The 7,866-nt window shown below is 38.7% G+C and overlaps 1 long non-coding RNA gene across 1 annotated transcript; it reads right to left on the bottom strand.

Annotated features, from left to right (window-relative positions):
• Positions 1–678: 678 nt before the first annotated feature.
• Positions 679–4,559, bottom strand: LOC147657305 (uncharacterized). Its single transcript, XR_015292692.1, has 3 exons — positions 4,289–4,559; positions 3,976–4,223; positions 679–1,782 (listed from the first exon to the last, which is right to left on the bottom strand). It is a non-coding gene; the product is annotated as an uncharacterized LOC147657305 (long non-coding RNA).
• Positions 4,560–7,866: the final 3,307 nt, after the last annotated feature.

Genomic DNA, 7,866 nt, shown 5'->3' with positions numbered 1-7,866 from the left:
CTTTTATCTTAAATATCCCCCACTCTGTGTTCCATCCGCATCGATATTCATAACGTTCTCCGCGCGATTACATCCATTGAATTGAATCCTGTTCAACAAGCAGCGAACACACGAGAAATGCGAGTTAAGCGACAACAGGTTCCTTCTGCAACGATTCGAGATCACCGGTTCAAGACCGATTCCATTGTGTTTTTTCGTGGTTTTGACCAAAGGTTTATTGCATGTGCCAACTTTGACAGAGGTCTTTATCCAACGGGGAGCACGCGGGGCATTTATCGCGTTCGCCCTCCGACAGTGAACAGTCTCTCCTTTTTAACAATGTCCCGGCCGACTTACGGCCCGGCCAGCTTTAACTTACAATCAGTATTCGCTTTGAAGTAGCCCGCATACTTATCGCTTTGATTGACGTCCCCCTTTTCGTGGTGCTACTAAGCGAGAAGTATATTTACATGAAAATAAATGCACCTTGCCTGTCCAGGCCGAGGTAACGACGAGGTAAAGAGGGGAGGGAATCGAATCCGTCTCGAAAATTAAAGGCAAACAACGAAAACGAAATATCGTCCCTTTCTTCGATCGACCATCTGGCGAGAATTATTTCGACTTTTTTCCAAGATGCGATCATTTCTTCTTTTATCAAATTATCGTTATCTCTTCCACCAGACCGATGAAAATACGAAGAATTTTTAAATAATTTATTTAAGAAGAAAGGTAATTTCACAAACTTTTTTTCTATTATCGTTGTACATTATAATAACGAGTAACGTTTTCATTATATGAATCTTGTATTACGTTATATTTACATTATTCTGGCACGCGTACAATAAAATAATGTTAACGTTGCAGTGTGTTGTGATTTATTTTTCACTGTTATTAAGATATACCGTTTGAACCCGACGACATAATGCTCGAAGACATAATACGAACGTCTGAAATAGAGCGTCGCAATGACTGATCATCTTTTTATCAAGATCGATCTTCGATTCGAGTCTCGAATGAATAATACGCCTCATCTTTCATTCCATCCAATCGTATTGGCCCAACCAATTATGGATCGAAAGAAATGGATTTTTGAATTTTTCATCCTATCCACGATAATCGATTCGAGTGCATCTGTTGATTTGAATTGTTAATTCGAATCCCGTATTTAATTTAATCCACATCGAGTTTTAAATCGCCGTTGAAATACATTGTGTGGTTATACAGGTGACTACACGACTCTGAACGAAGACGTTCCAGAACCCGTTATGCGGTCAGCACTTTTATCTGGCGTGCAGAATCACGCGACGAATCGATTAAACGCGTTTAACAAAGTGAAATCTACATTTCGAAAAAAAAAAAGACGTCGACAGCTTAAAAAAAAAAAAAAAAAAAATGACACAACGTGTTATCCGCTGTGTCACAAAGAATATAAGAGAAATAATAAATACAGATAAGGTAAAACGGAATTCTTCTTAACGAATGATAATTTCGAATCATCGTAGAGCAATCGTAGACCGTAAACTTAAAATATTTTGTTTCGAATAAAAAGAATTTTAAATTAATTACATTAAATATAAAATGTAAAGATTTTTTATGAATCGCTTATACCTATAAAAAATAAAAAATAAAAACACAAGAGTAAAAACTTGCGTAACGAAGAAAAAAAAACAAAAAGAATTTTTAGGAAGAGAGGATAAAAATTAATTCATTACCCTCCTGTTGTTACCCAACAATCCCAACAAATCCTCCACGCAATTGTCCCATCTCCCGCCAAGAAAAAGAAACTCGTCCAATCTAAAAACCCTGGAACCGAAAAGAAGAGATGTTGAATAAACGGTGTTGTCCTATCGCGAGATGAAGAACAAACATCACGGTTATTACGATAGCCGTGGAGGTTTCGATCCGAGTAAATAACCGGCAAACAAACTTATCGTGAAATCGTGATCGCGTTTTGCACATAATAGCGAGTCGTACGGTACGGCACTGGAAATAACGCGGAAAACCGCGTCGTATTGTCCTACAAATATAGCCGGCCGGCCCAACTTATATATATTTACATATCATTCTCGTCGATTGCATCGCGCGATACGGGGACCACGTGGTGTTCCGATGTTAATTTACGAGCGTTGATTTTACGATCGAAGTTACGCGGCAGAAAGAACGTCTAATCCAAGCAACGATGCGTGTCGCGACGGATATTTATTCCGATTGAAACGTTGGCCCGGATAACGGGACGCAGGATTTACTCGAAACGGCGCCCTCCATATATCGCGGACGGTTGTACAACTATTATAGCCGAGCGCCGTCGTTCGTTACGCGAATCGAGTTCCGCGAAATTTTAATTATCGCCGAGCATCGATTGGGCTGGCGTGAAAAAAAAGAAAGAAAAAAAAATTAGAGATACGTGCTTTACGCGTAAAATGTAAAATGACACGTAGAATTTTCGTTGCCCGGATATTCGATTAACCGACGAACTTTTTTCGACTGGGTATTTGCAATGATGCGAAGATAGACGTGTAATGCAGTAATAGGATGCGTTAGTTATTGGATTAACGAAATTGGAAATGTTTAAGAAAGTTTTAAGAAGGATAGGATGGAAATTTTAATTACTGCGGAGTATCGATCGATGTTAAAAATTAAAAGATACGTGCTTTGCGCGTAAAATGTAAAATGACACGTAGAATTTTCGTTATCCGGATATTCGATTAACCGAACTTCCCCCGTTATCTGAATTGTACACTATCTGTGGAATAGATACCTTTACTTGCCGCGGTGGAAATAAAATTTAATTTGAAATTGATATTGGATATGTCAATGTAGTACATGTAGATATAACTATTGGAATGAAATTGGAAATATTTATATTAAAAAAAAGAGAGAGAGAGAGAGAGAGAGAGGAGATTGGGCAACGTATGACGTTCGATGGAATTAAAGGGACTCGATACACACTGGTGACACACGCATAGCGGCGTTTATCAATCGAAAAATCAAATGGATGCATCGAATTAAAAAAAACGCGGATCGAAAGCTCGTGAAATCCGATGACACAGCCATTAGTCACGGTCCTTCCGAGAGGCATTAGCCACGGGCCTTGCACCACCACGGATGCGAATTTCGGAAAGGTTCGACCGGTTTCGAAACGTAAGCTCATGAAACGTCGTGACGGAGACGCATAAGTGTACCGTATGTGTGGGTGTAACTAGTGATGGGATCAAGCATATCACAAGATAGACAAGATTCGAATCTTTCGTAAATTTGTCGAAAAGAGAAGCCTTAAAGAAGATTCGAATTAATTCGAACGTACTCGAAAACGTAGTAAGAAGCTTCACTAAAAATTTCCTATTTATTTTAATAAATTAATATTGTAACGTAAAATCTGATCATATCGTAAAAATATTATTTATCAAATAGATTGCAAATAGAAGAAGATAAAATAGAAGAAGGGATTAAAATTATATAATATTCATTTTAGTCTACTACTAATAAACTTCTTACTATAAAGATAATATTCAATTCTTACGAAACAAAAGTTTTGCGTTCGATTTCACTTGGATTTATAAATACATATTGTACTTGATCCCATCGCTAGATATAACACGTGCTGACACATGCGTGCACACGAGTTGCACACACACACACACACACACACTATACATACACTAAAAGACAGAACACGACGCGAAGCTATCTAGGCTGAACCTTTCGAGGTTGACTTCTTGAGACACTGGAGCGGAAACACGAGACGTATAGCATGGGTTCCACGAGGCGAGTTAATCCCTTGAGACAACTGGGAGCTACGGTATGGAATGGGAATGCCGAGGGAAACCTGGTGGTGTATTCTCACTCGCTACTCGACAATGTTATTATTACGCTCCCCCGTCCGCATTACGCGGATAATTTATGTCGGTCTTTACGTATAGCGTAACGCGCCCAACTTGTCCTTTTCACGTGTATATGCGCATCCGTGCGCGCGTAATAAATGCATATAATACTCACCCATCGTTGTAATCATTCACTCGACGTGATAAACACTCGGATGTTTGAGCAACACTCTTTCCCTCTCTCTCTCCTTGCTATGCTTTCGTCCGCTTCCATCGGTAGCGCCACGAGCCTCTTTCTTCCATGAGCATCCGCATCGTGGAATAATTCGCATTAGAACCGTATTTCTCTTGCTAATTCGACGCAGAGGTTTACACGTGTTGCATTTTGAACGAACCCTCGCCGAGTGCAACGCTGGTCTGAAACTTAATAAGAGAAGAAAGAAAGAGGTTAATAATTTTTTAGAATATGCGCAGTAATAATATCTTACGATCGGTGGTGTAAACACGTCTGCCTCGCTCGACGATCCGCGTAAGAAAGAGAATTTCGAATTAACGACGCCTAGCGGTCACGGCACGATAATAATAATAACGGATATAACAATAGGTGTCGTAGTAACTTTCGTGCGTATTTTAAATTTTGGAATATATTTCACGCTTGGATATGCACGCTTGTATTGTTCGATAGTTAGCATATAAAAAGAAGGAAGAATATATTACACTGTCTGATGGTCACAGTATAATAATATTAAATTTTTTTCATTATTTCATTCTTATTTTAAAAAAAGTATAATTTCCATGAAAAAATAATAATACTTATTTGTATATATTTTTATATCGATTAATTTGTTATTATTTGCAAGAATTATTGTTTATAATTCGAACAAATTTTTAATTCCTTTCCCAAGAAACTTCTTTTTTCAATTAATAAAAAGACAAGAATGTTTATTTTTTGACCTGCATTCATGCAAAAAATTTGCTATACTTAAGTATTTAAAAAATTTTGTACAAAAAGAAAAAAATAAAATGATCACTTTTTGATATTGGATTAGAAAAATATAGCGGATCTAATATATATATTCGTATCAATATTAATTACATTGTTTAATTTTTCTTTTATCTGTTTCTTTGCAATTTTCCAATATATTTATTTCATTCTTGCATTCTCATTCAATGCTATTTTAAAAACTTACATAATATAAATAACTCTTTGCAATTGCAACTGCAATTCTAAAACATTCCCTTGTTCCAAATATCAAGCGTATTATTTAAAATTTTCATAAATGCACGAAATATAAAAACAAAAAAAAAAGGACAATAGATGTCGCGATTAAACACACTCGACCAACGGAAGAAACGAAACGGTCAAAATTTCTGAGAAAAAGAGAGATATTTACCGGAAAAGGGGGAGCACGGAAGAAATTCATTGTTATTCGGGGCCGTATTCCTAGTTTACCTATCATTACCCCGAATCATGCACGTACTGCGACCACGAGGCACGGATAATTAAAATTCCTCCACCGTGGCGGACTCGTGGAACTCGCATTTTCTCCATCTTTTCGTTTATTTCCTCTCTCTCCCTTTGATCCACCCCGCGCTGGCGAATTCATTCTACCATTCCACCACCACGTATAATAAGTACACTTATACACGGGTCTATTTGTGGCCGCCATAATAATTCTTATCCGAGGAGCAGCCGCCGGCTGGCACCACGCGATATTATTTCATGTGCTCAGGCGTCAACAGGATCGTAAATAGCAACGTCAGACGTACGACAACCCGCCCTCGTCGTTTTCATCGACTGTTCCCTCCTCGCGAGCGAGCGAGCAGGATCGAGGAGGCCGATGGCGAATCGACTGTTTCCCATTTCCATTCATAACCTGTGAAAAAAAAATTCGTTTTATTTCAATCTCGCGTTACACGCGGCTACAAAATTTAGGAGAGATTAATCTTCTTTGTGTCACGCGAACGAGGAATTTCGTGACAATGAAGGGAGAATTCTTTTTTTTCTTTTTTCTTTTTTTTTTTTTTGCAATTTAATCTTCCAGTTGATATACGTAATTCGCGTAAAGTAGACGTTTAATTTTTTAGGATACTTTGAGGATAATTTATGCTATACCATTACATTCTACGACGAAGATTGTTAATAGATTGTTAATTGAATAAATTTTAAATTGAGGAAGATCGAGCTTAACGTACGTTTTCTTAATAATCAGGAACGGAGAAAAATTTGCAAGGTACACGCAAATTCGTTAAAAGGAATCGATGCGGAAATTATTAACACTTTGAAATTACTCAAGTTTCAAATTTCGAAAATTAAATTTGCACATTTCTAAACAGAACTGTTCGTTCGATATTTAATAAAATATCCATTTCCCCATTCCCGATCGAAACAAATCGCAACAACAATCGTCCGTGACAATTTGATCATCCAAATCGAAGAAGAAGAAGAAGAAGAAGCGACCATCAAACGATTCATCCCCTCCTCAAGAATCGCGAAAGTTAAACCGGCCTCTTTTCGTGGCCGTATAATTCGCCCGTGTTGAAATGCAAATTTATCCACCCCCAGGGGTTACGGTGTCTACGGCACTGCGCTCGCGTGACTATGACCACGGCCACGAGCGAATTTATACCGAAACCACCAAAACGTGACAACGAGCGGGAAACGTTGCTGACGACCGGCCGAAGGAGACGGCGAAGGGGGTACCGCGGGAACGAGTCTTAAATTCACATTAAACATTCATCGGGATAGAGGTCGCTGACAGGAGGCCGATGGAACGGAGATAGGGGCATTCCTGATCGAGCTAATGCGATACTGAAAACTGGTCGAGGTGTCTAGCTTTTTTTTTCCCATCTTTCGTCCACGCTTCCCGACATTTTCACGTGGCTCGATTGAGAAATTCGGATGGAGGGTACTACTTGCTACTTTTCTCGAGCGTTTGTACATTCGTGGAACATCTTTGAAGGATCGATCGATATATCGAAAAGATCGAGGCGAATATAAAAGAATAACATATTCCAAAAGGTAAGAAAAGATAATTATTCACGGTCTGTTAAAGTTATCAGTGAACAAATATTTGTGAAACGGGGACGTTGAATTTGAGGATTGAATGAAAAGAGTGTTGCTTCAGGAAAATTGGTGCAGAAAAAGAAAAACCACCCCTTCGCGAATTTATATCCGCGTAGAACGTAAACGCGGATGAATTTCGCGGTCTGTAATTAATGCCCATCGTTGTTTCGTCGAAAATGGTAAATACGTAGCAAATCTCTTTGGATACTCGCATATTCGAAGCCATTGAACGTTGATTCGATACTGCTTTCCACCTCTAAAGTCACTCGAAACGCACACGATTCCCATCGATATTCGGGGCTACAAATATTTCCTCGAAATCAACTAAACGTTACTGTATCACACTCAATGACAAAGTGATCCCACATTCTCTGTTTTCTATGGAATAATAAAATTTAATAGCTGCGCATCTAGCAGCAAAGAAAAATTCCGCCAAATTCGGACTCGTCACGCGAAAAAAACAAAATTGCCTATTTTCATCATTCTTTTACGACCATCGAAAATGGCAAATAGCTAGCAAATCCCTTTCGATACTCGCATATTCGATACACCATTTTCCCCCTGCGAGCAGGTCAGATTGAATGAAATCGATCGATCAAAAAATAACATATAAACCGCGATTAATTTTCTTCTTATATGCGCTGCATATAAAATTCGATTGCATTACAAACGACTTGAGAATCACAAAGGACGTTCTCTCTCTCTCTCTCTCTCTCTCTCTCTCTCTCTCTCTCTCTCTCTCTCTCTCAGCGTGAAAAAAAAATCTCGCGCGATTATTTCGTCGAATCGTTTCATTCACACGTTTCATTCGCGAAAACGATACACGCGGGTAAGTCGCGATAAAAACGTTCTCATGGCAACCATCTCGAAATTAAAACCCGCGAGATAGCTTCAAAGCGATTACGCTTGGTCGCAATAAAGGAGTGAGGCGAATCTTGAGAGAAAGTAATTCTTTCGAATATAACCGAACACGATTTGAAGGAACGCGGTTCACATGCA

This window comes from Apis florea, unplaced genomic scaffold (assembly GCF_048593485.1).
Source record: "Apis florea isolate Af1SG1 unplaced genomic scaffold, ASM4859348v1 contig_3193_pilon, whole genome shotgun sequence".
NCBI classification, from domain to species: domain Eukaryota; kingdom Metazoa; phylum Arthropoda; class Insecta; order Hymenoptera; family Apidae; genus Apis; species Apis florea.
This window is presented reverse-complemented; position numbering and strand designations above follow the sequence as displayed.